Below are 17767 nucleotides of genomic sequence, written 5' to 3' on the forward strand. Positions count from 1 at the left end.
GTGACAGCACAGATTTTGGAACTAAAACTTAATTCTACATCTTTATATGACCTTGCTAGCAAATTTTGAATAGAGTCCTTGGCGGGTAGCTCTTGCTTGACAATTATTAGCGCTCTCCGATGAATATGATAACTGTGCTAATTGATGCTCCCATAGAAAACTCGAATCGTGAGTTATAACTATCTAATGTGGGGCACAATCTTACAGTAGCGATATATGATTAAACAGATAAATACCGTTCTGTTTTTGTTTAATACAAGGTTTCTTTGTTGAACCTGAAAATGTCTAATATATTATAATTAACTCATGGAACGAGCCAAAAATATGAAGTTTCAAAATACACAGCAAAACTTTATTCGATATCTCACGACCCGCCCCGGGTTTTAAGATTTTTGTATGACTTCCTGAGTTATGGGCTGGCAGTGGGTGTTAATGTGCCACCTCCCTTATACTTTTCACCACACTTATATCTGCCTCTTTTGGAAATAACTTGAACGATTCTTAGTATTTAAACTCTCGATATGATCACGATTTCTTATCGGAACCAATAATGAAATTGCTCTTTATGCGAGATTTTACTCGTTAAAAAGGGTTACATTTTTACACTCACACGTTTCTCCACACTTCTACCTGCTTCTTTTGGAAAAACCTAAATATTTATGATATGATCACCATTTCTTATCGGAACCAAAAATAAAATTGTTCTTTATGCGAAATTTTACTCGCTAAGAGGGGTATAAGGGGTAGTGGTTATGAGGGGTTCCACTGTACTATTTTTTTGTTCTTTAGGATGGACTCGACGAGCTTCCTGACAATCTGTAAGAGCTTTCTTTTTAATGCTTTGGGTGAAGACGGCATCGAAAATATTGTGTCATTAAAACATGATATCTAAGTCATCGGAAGTTAAGTTAAACTGAGCAAATCATCTCATCAATACGAATCCAACCAAAATTTAACGAATATGTGTATATTGCAACCGATTCACAATATGTAATTCAGTTTTTATTTATAAAAATTAACCTAACTTATCCCTACATAACTTTAATCTTAACTCCTAACTATAAAAATAAAAAGAAAAGAATTGAATTGATTTTGTTGAATAAATCCAAAACAACGATTTTCAAATGATTTCTGTGTTTGATAATTTATCTGCCCAGTTTATGAAATTACATACATCACGTGTTTCAACATCTAAAGAATTGCAAAGTAAAACAATGAGTTTCCTCTTCTTTTGTATCCTATGTGTAATATAAAATTTCATGTCATTTGTATCATGTTTTTTTACACCCGGGCAGTGATGGCTTAAATAAAATCACATTATCTGTGATGTTTAACTCATGCTTTCGATATGTTTAAAGTTCGCCGTCACTAATATCAAGCATGCCCTCAGTAAAATTATGAATTTCTTTGGAAATTTGGTCAATTTAGATTAGTTCCTTTATGGAACTATCCATAACTGCATCTGTAAATTTAGTTGAAGAGTAGTTGGATTTTAATACTACCCTACTTGTTGGATTTTAATACTATTAGTACTAAAATCCAACAAAAAAAATTACAATTTATAATCATTGAGGAGCATTCCTCGAAACTATTTCATTTCTGTAGGCACTACAAATGTGTTTGTGATGTGATCATTAAAAGAGTAAGCTAATTTCATTCTGGCAAAATCCTAATAAATCATTCAGTTGCATCGAAAGAAGTCAGGATTATGTTTTGAAACAACCAACTGCAAAAACGGATGCTTTTGGAGATTTCTCTACAAGATTGCATCCATATATTTCCGTAATACTAATTTTTTTCTCATCTTTTACTTGTATTTATTTAGGTATTATGAAGAAAAGCTGACAAATTTGTCTCTATAACTTCATTCCTTTTACTTCTACAAGATTTAATAACTTTGAAATTATGAATAACAATAATATCTTCTTCAAAATTACGCTGATATTTAAATTGGTTAGTCCAGACCGTAGATTATGTAAATGCCCTTGACTTAGGTTATGTATAACATATCTGGCCTCCCGAAATAGTTGATGGAGGAATAACAAATGATATCAAATCATGTTAGTACAATATTGGCCAATATTAGCGAGCTACGTGGTCATGTTGTTGTGAAATGAAGATTGTCCGACTTTTAGACCGCAGAGACTTGGATCGCATAAATTTCATACCTATTATCACATTTAGAATGGTGTTCCAAGATTTCAAACGATATCGGTCTGATTTTTCGCATGTGCATAGCTTACGAGTGTCCTCAAATACGTGTCAAAAAAGTCCAATCCGATAAGTAGTCTAGAAAACTGTCCAGGATGCCGCAAAGTCAGATAAATGGTGAAAACATGAGGTGTCCGACTTTAGGTGGCCGCCACTGTAGCTGGTAACAGGTGTAATTCCTGTTTTTTGGTTCTTCGCGTTGCGCATTAGTAGATGCAAAATCTATCATTAGGCTCCTTTCATTATCCTTCGTGTTAATATTTTAATGATAAAAATCATAAATTTGTGCATTTATTGTAATACACATTTTACAATGTATTTAGTATACAGTTCAGTGTGGTTAAATAAATTACTGGAAAAAACGCTAAGCCGGCTTATCTTCAACTCACTACGGTAGATTAACGAATCTATCACCTACGGCAATGTGCAAGAAAATCTCATTTCGCTAACTTAATTTTGGACGGGCACCACATCGACCAGTAAAACAAACAACTTTCGTCACCCAAACGCCGGGAGCGATTCATTCCAGTATTATTTACTCGATTCATCGACACCCTCTACGCCAGCAATGGTGAAGGATTCGACCCTGCCAACAAAATCGCTAGAAAATCTCCACATTTGCCGCACTGTTGCCCCAGTCGTAAGTACTTACCCATCAAACGCTTGTGCGAATAAACTTAATCCACACGATCCACTCTATTGGATAAACTCGGGGAAATAATTTTCACTGTTAACCCTACGCCAACGAGACAATGCAGAAAAATTTAATCAAACGATCGATATTAGACGGTATGGTGTTTGTTTTAGAGTCAATACATAGGCATCTATAAATCGTATACCAGGAACATCATAAAATAACAAATTGAATATGTTAACTTAATACCAAATAAATTGCATATTTTCACCAATTTTTTTATATTTTGATTGTCATTGTTGATGATGATACGCATGAAAAATACTTGTGCTACTTAATCTCAAGCTCATTTCATCTAAAAAAAAACCAACAAAAGTATAACCCTCAAAAGAATTTTCTAATTTTGTCATAGTAATTTGGTGATTGATAATTAGTAAATAATAATTATTACTATAGATTACTATTCTGCAGAAATGATAAACTAAATAAATAATAAATTTCAACTTAAGCCCTGCTATAAACAACAATCTCTGTAACAATCTCGAACCTTCTCGGATATAATCGGCCTAACAGCTATCCTTTATCGCTCTACATTCATCTTCTTTGGGTAGTTCATTACTAAAACCGTCTTTGTGTTTGATATCCCATTCACTGATTGTTCAACAGTTTGGTCATTTATTTTTTTTCTTTTGCTAAGATACTAAAAAAAGGTTGGTCCTACACATCTACAAACAAAACAACATGTAGTTTCTTTCAAAATGTTCTTCAATTCCCTAACTTTCTTTTTGTTTCAGTATTGTTAGTCTTAATATCCTAAAGTATATGCTCTTGGTTTTTGGGTATGTGTTTTTGTTTTTTGCTTTCTTTGTCATAGTTTGTCTGGTGAAAATGTATTCTTTTGAAAAAAAAAACATAATTTAAGTTTTTCGTCTTTTAGGTTTTAAGCAGTACGGTCAGATCTTTCTTGATGCAGAAATGTACGTCTAACGGATGGCCAAATTGTAAGATTTGTTTATTGTCAAGGGTCGTTTAAATATAATCAAAACCTCTACCTTAACGGAATTCACTCACAATTTGCGAACAATATAGCACATTCCAGTTTTACTAGCCAAAAGAAAGTAAATACTAAGATATAACATTATAATAACCATTTTTATAAAATATATTTTGCTGCAGATATAACTATAGCTACTTCGGCTAAACAAGATATTTCATTTTGGCTGTTCATAAAATAAATAATAAATTAGTTGTATAAATTAGTAATAATTCATCATTTGTATAAATTAGCTATAAAACAGATACGGTAACAGATCCAACAAACTCTGTTGCAAAGCAGGTAACTTAAATTTGTTATTTGATGTTAATCCCATACAATATTTAAATGCCTTTCCGATTTTTGTTATAAATTGACATAATACTTCCATATCTGTGAAAACCATAAGATTTATCAGTGTATTTTTCATTGTTATAATTATCATTGCCATACAATCCTTACAGGCGAAATTTTGATACTATATTATACTTATGTATTTTCTGCTTTGGCAAAACGACCGACATGGTCCTACCATGGTCTTAGTTCTTAGACAGTAGGAAAGTTGTATGGTGTATGTATTTTTTGAGTAATATAACATAATATATCAACCTATTTCACTTTTTATCAAACCATCACACATTCGTATATTTGTATATATTTTTTTTAACAATGGATCTCATAAGACCCCTCGACATATACAAAGTAACAATACGACTACCACATATGGTTTACATAATTTCACACTTACGCACAACGATTACAAAGACGCTAAACATTCAGACGAATATACATTTATGGAGTAATATTAGCAAAACATATTTGCTTTTTTATCAAAGCTAGTTTTGGTCCTAATCTAGCTGTGTTCACTTTTACTTTCAAAACATCGCCTAATCTGACAGATGATTGGAAGCGTAGAAATGATTTAACTACACTACATTATACTATCACAAGTTTTTCCGTATTAAAAACTGTGAAAAAATGAAACTATCACAAGTATCTTTACATTCTCAACTGGCCAAATACTTCAATCACAATTTTCAACCGACTAGGAAACAAAAAACTTTTCTTGTACAGCAAGTGAATTTGATAGCTTTTCAGCGATTTCTAACTGACTTGCCTGACTTTTCGAAGCACCAAGATCATGCACCCGTCTCATTGCATGCGTTTTCCGACGGTAGCATTTGCCTCCACTCACCGACAAAAGTGCATAAAAGATCAAAGGGGCCTTTGAGTTCCTTTCAAACTCATCATCCGCCATACCTCCGCACATTAGATGCATCCGACAGGCTCCGCCAGGATGTAGCACAATGTGTAGCATCCTTTACCATCAACCTAGATATAAATGGTCCATCGAGACTCGCAGCTTGAAAAACATCATTCAACCTCCGTTCAGATGCTGGCATACCGAGTGTGTGTGTGTTTGTGGTACTCGTGCGAGAGGTGAATCATGCACTTTTGTTCTTAGACTTCAACGCTTCTGAACACGAGTTTTTATCTTCTTCTTTTATGTTACGCCTTGTCGTGATACGCAATGGATATCTGTTTCTTGCGCAACTAGTCTTCAAACAGTTTCCATGACAATGAATAAATGTTATACCTAGGAAACGTCTCCAAATGAAGCTTTCCAATGAGCTTGTCAATTTCATATTAAGACATAATTTTCTGTTACTATTTCTTATACCCAGTGGTCAAATATAAAACATAATAATGCTCAAATATACTTGATGAGGAAGTACGGGTATTTTTACCACACGTTTTAAATAAACTATAAACCAAAAATATGTTTTTGCTTTGTTTATTTTAATAGAGACTTTGGACTTTGGAATCAAAAGTATGCTATTGCCCTACTTAATCTTACTTCGTCGGATGGAAAAATAGTACAAACAAGGAATTATTATTATATAGTTTATACATGGATTATTCGTAAAAGTGAAGAGAGGTACGCAGACACTATTCTTTGTAAGAGTTTTCTTATTTTCTCAGTACTACGTGCACAAGCTTTCGTGCTATTGAAACACCATAAATCAATCTTAATTGAAGCCTCCCAGGGTCTGGTCCACCATGACATGGAAGTATTTTGTTTTGACTGGATTATATATTAATGATGATGAAAACGAGTAAGCCTTTGGTTTAGTTTGTCTCTGCATCGTTTTCGTTCGGAATGATTCCTTCTAAACACATCTCACGACATGGTGTCAGTCTATACAAGTTTTTTTAACAAAAAGCTATCAATCACGCGACATATGTGATAGATGCTGTAATACATTAAACAAACTTAAGCTCTTTATAGTTTATTGTTTATATAAGTAAGAATATTAGTGTAATATAAGTGCATCGCCATGTCATACATTATAAGTTATGCATTAAGTATTGCTTGATGCAATCCAAAACGAAATATTAAAATTCTGGCGGGCTTCCATATTTCCACATAAAAACACAAACTTTCATACCATGTCATTTGTTGACAATATAGCGCGCTTGTTGACTTTTTAGTCAACAATTTTGAAATGCACAAGTCATAATTAAAAAAAAATCCTACGAGCAGCACCTTTGACATCACCTACGCAACGTATGTTGAACTGTTTTTTAATGTTCACTGAATCCTTCACACACCTGTTCCCGCCAACACCAAACGTACTTCGAAGCTCGATTTATTATTTGTCCAACAACCACCGTCATTACTATTCAAGCGGTACTTATCCCTAAGAAATATGTGTATTTGATTGTGTATCTTACCTTCATGACCGCTCATGTCGACTTTTCCTATTGTCATGCACCTTAAAATTAAATCATGAATATTGATGAGACAAAGTGTTTGAGTATCTTGTCACTATTTTCTATTTTCATGATATACCTTACCGTTAAGCCAATCGTGTTGTGTTGCTGCTGGTAAAATATTTCTATTGCACGGCAATCGTGCGATGGCATACCAGCTGGATTTTACCTTTTTTAGCCGGTTTTTTTTTAAAAAGTATGTGTTCAAATCATTCATAAAGGAAATTATGTGGTATAAGCCATTTTTGATACGCCGGTCAAAAAAAGGTGTAGGGTATTCATTATTACAACAATCGATAAGCATTTGTACAACAGAAGAATGATAGACTGTCAAGTTTTTTTATGAAGCTGTTTACACTCATTGACAAGTTTACAACAATAATCCCCTCTTTATAATTACTACGATACTTCATTGGGCTATTTTAAACCATAGAGCTTTTAGCCTAAGTTATGTAATGCTCATAGAACACTCCGAAATAGTTGATTAACCTCTAATAACTGTTATTAAACGATTTTAGAACCATATTGGTCAGTATTGCCAAGCTACGAGGCCATTTTCCTAAGGAATGGAGACTGTTCGACTTTATGTGAACTTAATATTTTTCATGCCTTTTCTTGCATGTTTGCATGGTTTTCCGAGATTACTTTAAGATATCGGTCTGTATTTTTGGCAGGAACATAGCTAAAGAATCTCCTCAACGATATGTGAGAAAAAATTTCCGATAAATAGTCTAAAGGGGGTCGCAGCTTCAGGTAATAGATGAACATATGAGGTTTTCTAAGGAGACGGTCGCGTGGTACAGTCTTCAATTCGTATGACGTAACGACATTCTCGTTGTGGGTTCTAGTCTAGAATAGATCGTACCCCGTAGTTAAGGAAAGACTAACCGGCTGCGTGGTATTGAATAAATTCTCGAACGTATATATGTCGTTTAGTATCTGCCGGCATGTCCGCCTAGGACGGTTACACCAAATACAAGAAAATGAGTTTTTTTTTTTATGCTGCGGAAAATATGTCTGTTTTCATGAGACATCTAATATCGGAAGGATAAAAAAAACATACCGATAAATTGTAGAATTGAGAATTGAACACTTTCATTGACCACACCTTATCATGCAGCCTTTTGATGGATAGAATTTTGAATGAATAATAATAATTAAAGCAATTTGGCATTTTAGTAACATAACTCCTAAAAGGGCATTAAATGTAACAGTTTAGACTGTGTAACTTAGGAAAGTTTGTAAACAACTTTTACTAACTAATTTGTCATCGCTAGCGTCATCGGTAGCGCTTTCCTACCAGTTTTCCCACGCACAACCGGTCTTCACAGTAATTCTAATGATTGGGTAGACAACACTAGATGCATAAATTAATAACTGTGCATGTATGTTTGAGCTCTGCGAATACCCCCAAAGAATACAGTGATTTTAATCGAGAAACAAGATCGAAATGTTCTACACGGGTAAAAACAAACGTAGGGTTTCGAAAATTAATTTTATTATGAAGCATAGTTCGTGCGAGAAGTAAAATCAGAGATCCTTTCATGCACAGCCAGAGTCACAGATTCCGTTGTTTCCTCCAACTCAGTTTAGTTTATTAAACAGTTGGTTCCTGTTAACCGACTAGAAAATATGAATCGTATGATGATAAACTTGACCTCGACTAGTATTCAATATTTTATTTGCGGGTTTTAAATGCCTCTATCCCACATTTGTAATTTTTGTTTTAATTCAGTTCTCATTATCTTAAACTTGATGGATTCATTTCAATAGTTTTTATTCGAACGTATGTTTTGTAGTTTTCGGCTTTTTACATTATTTTATTGAAATAAAGAAACCCCGTATAATGATGAAATAAATGAAATTTGAACTCAAAAGTCAAGCAGTCCAGTCCATATCCATGAGTACACATTTTTAGAATAGATTTCATATAGATATACAGTCTGTTCCCGAGTTACGCGGTTTCTACGTTCCCAACGAATCCGCGTAAATCGAATATCCGCGTAAGTCGAATTTCATGTTTTTTGACTAAAATATTATTGATTTCACGGAGTTTTTGATTTGATGTAGTACTTTTATACACTTTGTTATTTATTTGATATGATTCGTCCAAAAAATTCTAATATTTCTGGCTTTTAAGCGGTTTCCATTTGTTAACGAAAATGCAATTTATACCGAACTTGAAGCAAATTGTATCGATTTAACATTTAATCTGTCAAATTTAGAAAACCGCGTATCTCCGAATCCGCGTAAGTCGAGAACCGTGTAACTCGGGAACAGACTGTATATATATATATATATATATATATATATATATATATATATATATATATATATATATATATATATATATATATATATATATATATATATATATATATATATATATATAAGTGGTATAACTTAGACTGGTCTATACCAGTATAAAATTATACAAGCACTATATAAACCTTGCCCAACTGAATTGTCAAAACGTCAGTTGGATAACACAGCTGAGCTCCTCACTTTATCTCTCTTCTATTCCGACCGTTGGCGCCTAAATCGAATCTCCACGACTCATTATTATATATATATATATATATATATATATATATATATATATATATATATATATATATATATACCTGTTCTCACTTTCCTTTGAACCTTTATCCGGTTGTTATGAATCGCAGTCAACTACGTCTGAATTGTTTTCAACTACGTTTTCAGCAACGTTAGGATCGTTTTCTACTACGGGGGCCCTTTTCGTTTTAAGTTCGTAGGCTGAAATTTCAGCCTGTCAGCTGTTTGCATTGTATAGCAGTTTTCGAGCAACTATCTAAGTCGGTACAATATACAGGTGGGCTTATCCTAAGGTGTATGTATTTGGAAGGCTGATTTTTATCGCTTCTGGTGCAGAATGAAGATTTTACGAGTGTTTTGTGTATTCGTCAAGCTTCGAGAAAGCTTGTTTGAGCAAAAGCTTTCACCCATCCTGCCAAAAAGTGACGTTCAAATTTGGTTATAAAAAACATGCTATGAGACTACCTGGACTACATACACTTTGACTCAGGATTCCACCACGTGATCTCTTTAATGCACCTTGGGATAAATGTAAACAAACCCGTGTTTTCGAGAAGGTACTCGAATCTAATTCTAGCTTTGTGGCTAGAATAATCTAGACTGAAAATTGCAGGGTAGTTTTTTGTGTGGTTTTGTATGGAGTGTTTACATGATTTCAGCTTCCAACTGTCAAACTCCATACAAAAAAACTAACTAGAATGGTGAAGGCCCCCACGTTTAGATTTTGCAGTAGCTACGGAAAATTTCATTGCGGCGCAGAGTTTATTCAGCGACCGCTCGGCATTCTGTACGATTCTCCGTACAATGAATAACATTTAATGGATGCATTAAGCCACGGATAATTTAATACCGCCATAGGCATTTGTGAAGGTGTACCAGTGGTCTAATTGACAGATTCGTCGGTTTCTACGCATAGGAATCGATTCCTAACCGGACCATTCCCCCGTAGCGAGGAAGGAATATCCGGCAAAATTTTGAAAGCCTGAACATGACTAAATGATCACGTAGGTCGTTACGCCAAAAACAAGGAGATTATGCAGGTTTGTTCGGCAAATGTGGTCAAATATTCAAAATGTTATGAATATATATGTATTCCCCAACAGTATTTCCACAATATGTTTACGATCATTAAGCCATGAAACCAGAAATGCACCTAATACTTTGATGATCACACACACTAAGAGGTGACAAAACAGTGCATGAAATCAATACTTTTTCACAGCCGATCTTGGACGAACGGTGATCTCTGATGTGTTTTAGTGAAAAAGAAAATGTTTCGTGTCGTTAAGCTCGGCATCGGATATCCTCAGTCATAAATCAGATAAACATCGCCACACACGTAACATTAACCGTTTTATTAGTCATGAAACATGCAGAATAACAATAAAGCTTCGAGCACAAATAACAAACCGTCAGATGGAGGTGTTTTCCAAAGAAATCTAACCAAATGCGATCAATGGTCGATGTTTCCAACCTATCGTATAACTGCTTGATCAAACAGGTATGGCTGAATCAGTGGAATCCGTGTTAAAAGTTTTTTTTAATAACTGATAGCTTTTCGCTCTTTTTTACGCTAAGCAAAGACCCAACACCAGAAAAAAACCAAGAGATTGAGAGCGAGTTTGAATCACAGCATAGTGAAGGATTTCGACAAACTGCAGGAGGTCTACGATTATAATTTAAATCTTCTTCAGTATACGAATGGGAAATTAAGAGAATGTCTCATCGATTGAATCTCATCGAGCCAGTCTCGTAATACAGTCGTCAACTCATACGACTTAACAACATGCCCATCGTGGGTTCAAGCCCCAAATAGACCGTGCCCCCATACGTCTGATTATTCTGCTATGGGGGGGTAATCCAAAAGTCACTGAAGCCAAGCCCACAAGTGGTACAGGCAGGCCTTGATCGACAACGGTTGTTGTGCCAAAAGAAGAAGACTTATCGATTGAAAGTAAAAGTTTTAAACAAAAACCGTTATTCGATTACAAGTTTTATTCCTTTATCCTCTATCGCTTCACAAGATGTAACAAACTAATTTGAATCAGAATCATTGGAAACAAAATGCATCAACAAAGCAAATTTCAGCATAGTAAACTTTCATCTCGATGACGCTACCAAGAGACCACCCGACTAGATATCACGTTTTGCTGCGAGTTAACGCCAGTTTGCCTTTACATGTTTGATCAAGAGATCGAGCTCTAACAAACAATTGTTCTGTGTATACGATTAGGATGTTCATGAAACCACTGTTTGAAGAAGCGCCTAGCGATAACACTCATCAAATAACGCGGCTTCTTTCTCTCATCAGAAAAAGATTAACATTGTGTTTGGTTACTGTTGAAGAAAAAATAATGCATACAATGAGCAATGCCGATTTTGTCAACATGACACACAAACACTCTCTCTCTTCATGAATAGTTCGTATCATTCCAGAAGAAGGTGACAAAACTTTACACCCACACTACTTATCATTGCACACATTTAAAATAGCTCTTCTAACCAGATTTTACTTGCATATGAACTGAGAACATTAAAGTTTAGAATAAATTACATTCTTAACCATACTACGTCTGGAGTAAGAGTATGTTATGAGGAACAATACAAATTATAGGCGACATAATGTGCTGTTTGTTGTATAAACTTTATAAATTCGAATTACTCAGCAGCATCTTCATAAAATTTCACAAACAAACAACCTTTGATCGGTCGACAGGCGCGGTACTATCATCGTACAAACAAAGTTTCTACTGTCGCGGAAGCACTTGCACCGGCTAATTTGAAAAGAAACACAACGTTTGCCTTACCCCATGACACCACAAAGAACTTGTAGAAAAGAGCTAATGTGTGCTGAAGTATTGCCCCCTTTGGCATCCACAACACAATCGGTAGTTCTTTGTATTGCTTTTTATCTTCCGGCAAGATGAATTTCGTTTTATCTCGTGCGGTATTACGCTTCAAAGGACGCGTAGATATTTTTTTTTGTTTCTCGTCAAATGCACTCTCTGAATTCTGGATCCACCAACGCGGTGAGATGTTCTGTGATCTAGAAGCCGCGATTCAAAGCCTGTCTGCTGCGCAAATATAGTATCTACCTACGTCGCCACCTCGCGATGAGTATATTTATTTTGTAACATACCTGCCGAGTGTTGTGAATCTTGTTGAAACCGGCATAGGATTGCACGCCGCAATCACACGCCATTGTATGTGCAGCATCGTTTTATCTTCAGAACCCTTCTAAGCTCTTCGTGGACGAGAAAGTAAACTTGTAGCTAATTACACCATGAACCGCGTGGCTTTTAACAAAGAACCGCTACTACATGCAAGAGCAGGCTCTAAGTAAACTGCATGATAAAATGATAACAAGCTCGATCTTACCTTATGCATAGAAAGAAGAAAAACACTACTGAATGAATATCTTTTGGTACAACAAAAGACTTGCTTTTCACAAAAAACGGACTGTAAAAATGTGAAAGTGCTTGAAATAACTACATATCACGAACGGTGTATTTAGTTTTGTTATGGCTTGGTAATTACCAAAACACAGGAAAGCTCCTTAAAATATCTGTATGATTAAGTGCTAACAGCAATTGGCATCGTAAATCCATTGACAGCTTTGTTGATATGTTTATTGCGATCAACCCCCTTGTTTTATTATTACCGCTCTAGCACCGAGGAATGAAATGAGCAAGAAAATAGACAATACCTGATTTTTACAATTGTAGAGTAATTTAATTTGGTGAGTCGTGACTAAAACTTCTTCAAGAATATCGTTAAGGGATACAAGATTATCTTTCCAAACTCAAAATCATCTCACAAATAAAAAAATCTATACTGAGCTATACTAGATGAACATAGTTTATAAAATTGGAAAAAGCAATACAACCTCTTACACAAGACTGCGAAAACTTAGCCTTCGATGCGATCGGTAATCGACATCTTCACCGAATTGCTGTTTAGCATCGCCGATATCGTTCACACAGTAAATATTTAGATTAATTCACAACATAGAATCACTAAATAATGTTTATACAGTTAATTACCCAATTTATTGCTTGTTTACCCATCGACTAGACACATCGTAGCCTTCCCCGGCGGCAAAGGAAGGTTAGCGTCCTGCACTTCCTTTTGTCTTCGGCCATTCAAACGGAGCAATGTATCACTAGAATACAGCTAGCATAAACACTGGCTCTGTTATTCAGCACACCTATGATTCACAATGAAGGTTCCAAATTAATTTATATACATCCGTTCTTTGTCACAGTTCTGTGGCAACGAAAGCGCATTGTAGCTATGAGCTTTACCACACCAAGAATATTTTGGTTCTGTGTAATCATTGGCACTTCCTCATTCCAAACAATTAATATACAATGGAGTTCTAGGAACGATTCAGCTGTAGATTTTAATTTGCTCATTGCACACTTACCTACATGTGCAGCTGACAGCCCACACAAACCCTGGACAGTATTATCCTTATTTCCTAATTCTCACCTTTCTGCTTGGTGGGTTCCAATGATTACGTCCTTTCTTTGCGATTCGCTCTACATGACACCAGCATGAAAAGTAAACAAATATTGTGACGTACTTACTTTTCCGTGTGGTCCTTGCGGTGACCAACATTCAATCTTATTATTTTGTCTACTGCTTTAGAATACAATCACATGCTTCTTTAGAAAACATTTATCCTCCAAACGGCAGACCTTTTTCCGAGAAGGCGGGGTGAAATAAGAAGGTAAGACAGGTAAGAGGATTGCAAAAGTGCATTGAGCAGGGTAAGAAAACAGTCCAGGGTGCAAGAGCGTCACATTCGCCTCCTGTACATTGTTCTTTAGACTTCCTTCGTTGTCTGGTGGACTCTGTTTACATTCTTTTTTGACTATTTTTATTATATATCCAACAGTCTGCACATTTCTAGCCTAAGAAAGCAACAAACGTAACGTAACAGTTTCAGATAATCATGCCATTTATATACCTTGGCTTAACTGTTGGTAGCGACTATATGGGTTCAGGCATAGCGGTTTTTAGAAATAAATTACAGTAGTTTTATCTGAAGATTGCAAAACTGTTATGTATCATTATAACAAAAAAATATTATACATCTTTTTCTGTTCCAAAAATGTATCATTCGTTTTCGTACTAAAATCATAAACATATAAATAATTTTGACACATAAACATGATAATTCAAATAACAAAATAATTCAAACTCAAAAGCAATTCTTCCCAGAGCCAACAGGATTTAAATAAAATTTAACATTTTTCATTCGCAGCGTAATTCAGTAGAATTACATATTATGCCCAGCAGGATTCGATTCAGGTTGATCATTCGTAAATCTGAGAGTCTGGTATTCTGTATTATATAAACAGCGTTACAAATCTGTTTACGTCAGATGTACAGATGTATAACCATACAATTTTCCTCTCAAATACTTAAAATCATTTTCTAGTGGATTAGTATGGATTCTTTCCATATCAAATATCAATCATAGTACTCTTTTAAGCAATACGATCTAGTTGTTCCTTCTCAATAAAAATTTATCAAAGTATTCTATTAAAATCATATTTTAAACATTCAATTCCCAGTCTTTCTAATTACTACATGTTACACGCGCTAATTCCGAAACTACTTTCCGTCTATTCACACAAATCTTTTGAAATACTTCGCTACAAACTAAAACATATCTCTTCTTGAACATTTGTTCAGTTTTCTTCCAAGTGGTTATGGAAACATATTCAAGATCTGAATGTTTCAATTCAATTCATTTGATACGCATTTCCAACACCTTTGTGCCAATGCTGCATGCGTAATAATCAAATGTTTATGTACGACTCACGCATCAGTAATGAAGTACCAGCAGAACGAGTTTCTATACAATTCACTTGCTTCATTTGGTGCCAGTGTGTCGTTGAATAAATAACCCATTTTATTACTAGTGTAATTATATTCTTCATATTGCACTGGACATACTGGTCACATCGAACGGATTTTGCAAAACAGCTTTATCGCGTGTGTTCAATGGTTTCTGGTAGGTAAGTAGTTTACAGTCATAAAACGAGCAAGAGAAGTAATAATGTTACCAGGGGGTATTGACTATTATGGCGAAAGATAAGTACATAAGCTTGAGATCAATGCAACTATGCATGCCATTTTATTTTGATATCTTAATATGTGATATTTGATACAGGCATCCCCCGAGTTACGACCCCCTCGAGTTACGACGATTTGCAGATATGACGATTTTAATTTTGACAGCTAAAAGCTGTCATTAAAAGAAATTGATGTATTTTTTTGAATTTCTGTGCTGATAACCGTTACACACACATCCAAAGAATCCACAACTACACGATCTTGAATATCTATATTGTGTAAACGGCTTTTGGAATAAAATTGATACATGATCAAACATTATTTTAAATAAAATACACGATATCATAGATTCCGACATTTCAACATCGGTTATAAACTTTATATTCACAGATATTAGACATACGACTATTTCGACTAATGCCTTGCTTTGGGGCAATTTTTCTGTCCCAAATACAGTCGTATCTTGGGGGACACCTATATTTTGATACTGCATTTTAAAAAATATTTATTATACTGCTTTTCTTATGAATAAAAAGGATTGTTATTTTTTCCTAAAATATATTACAATAGTGCGTCCTGTATAAACGTTACCAGCAACATTTCAATAAATACTCCATATAATGAAATTTTGTTCATGTCTTTGAACTATAAATCGGCAAAATATGTATTTTTAGTGGAGTATGATTAAAATCGAGTTCTTATACTGGTTATTAGCTGTTAGTCATTAAAAAGCTTCGATAGGAGCGCTACTAACTATGTTCCTATCAAGCCCGTAGAAACCTATATCCCGTAGCAGGGCTATGTTGAATAAAAACTTTCAAAAATAAATTTGTGTTTTTCATAGTTCACCACCCATATTATTATGCATTTCCTACAACACCTTGTCACACGTTAGCAAACATTTGATTTCATCACCTCAATAAAATTAAACCTAATTCCCAATGTAACAATTATAAATCATTTGATGTCATTGACACGAAGATATGTAAAACATTTTCCATGCAGTCACTTCAACTGTAGCATCCTGCTGCAGCGATACAAAACATATTTATAGACTCGGAATGTTTTGACGTGCAACGGGTTAATTTTCATAACCACTAATCCACCCATCAACCAGCAGAAAATTATCGGCTTAGGTTAATAGCCTACAGGCTCAACATTTTTCCAATCTAATCCTATTCCACATTAAATTGCCTTAGTGACACGTAACACTGCTAATATACCTGAGCCAATGTTCGAGTCACATTTTCACACCCTGAACCACAAGACCTAGAAACCAAAGAATGGCCATAAATTAAAAGGCCTCTTAAATTAATCCACAATCGTTTTACTTTCGTTGTTTCACCATACTTTTTCATTTTGTAGATAGTTAGGTAGTTTATTTAGAAAATAAATCTCTTTGGCAAGGGTTGTTCGATTTTTTCATATTATAAGGAACTAATTTTTTAAAGATATCATGAATTGTAAATAATATCAAGTTTTTTTATTGAATTCAATTATCTGTTGAACAATATGCTTATTTTAAATTTAATAATTGTAAATTTTGTATGTACGTGATACGACCAACTGGCGATTGTGCAAAAATCAATCACATTGTTTTAATTACAGATAAACATTTTCAAATTCCAATATTCATAATTTAGCATTACAAGAATAAAAATGAAATTATCTATATGTAGAATGCAATTCATTGTAGTTTTTTAAACTTGAATTGTGGTTGAATATTAGAATCTGTTATCATTTGGAATATTTCTTCATCTTCTTTGGCTCAACAACCGAGGTCGGTACTACTAAGTGGGGTTTGACTTTCCGTGACTTACTGATTACGCATAGCAGAAGAGTCACTCCTACGTATAGGAGCACGGTCCATTCGAGGCTTGAACCTATGACGGACATGTTGTTAAATCGTAGAAGTTGACGACTGTACCAGCAGACCGGCCCTCCGAATATTTTTACTTCACGATTATTCGGTATCAGAAACATTGAGTATTCATTTTTCACATTAGAGGAAAAAATTGCTTTCAATCTTACCAAATTTATAGATTGATTGCAACTATAAGGATTCTAACTCCCCCCTTTTCATTTTTACTAGGTTAATAAATAATTTCCCATGCTCTATTAGCATCACGCGAGCCCTCGGTTTTGAGTAATCTTTGTTCAATCGGCTATCAACACCATTTTACGACCCTGCCAAATAGTAAGTGATTTTAATGTGTAATAAAACAGTAACAGTTTGCCTCCGTCTTTTTTCCTATCCCTCTCTCTCTCTCTCTCTCTCTCTCTCTCTCTCTCTCTCTCTCTCTCTCTCTCTCTCTCTCTCTCTCTCTCCTTATCTCTCAATCTCCGTGTCTTTGTCCCTCTCGCACCCTTTTTAGTGTACATTTATCTAATTATGTAGTACTATTATAGTATTATTTTCATTTTTTTTCTTTTTCTCTCGTTTCTTTTCCATACTGCTTTAATCA

Source organism: Anopheles merus, chromosome 3L, assembly GCF_017562075.2.
Source record: "Anopheles merus strain MAF chromosome 3L, AmerM5.1, whole genome shotgun sequence".
In the NCBI taxonomy this organism is placed as follows: domain Eukaryota; kingdom Metazoa; phylum Arthropoda; class Insecta; order Diptera; family Culicidae; genus Anopheles; species Anopheles merus.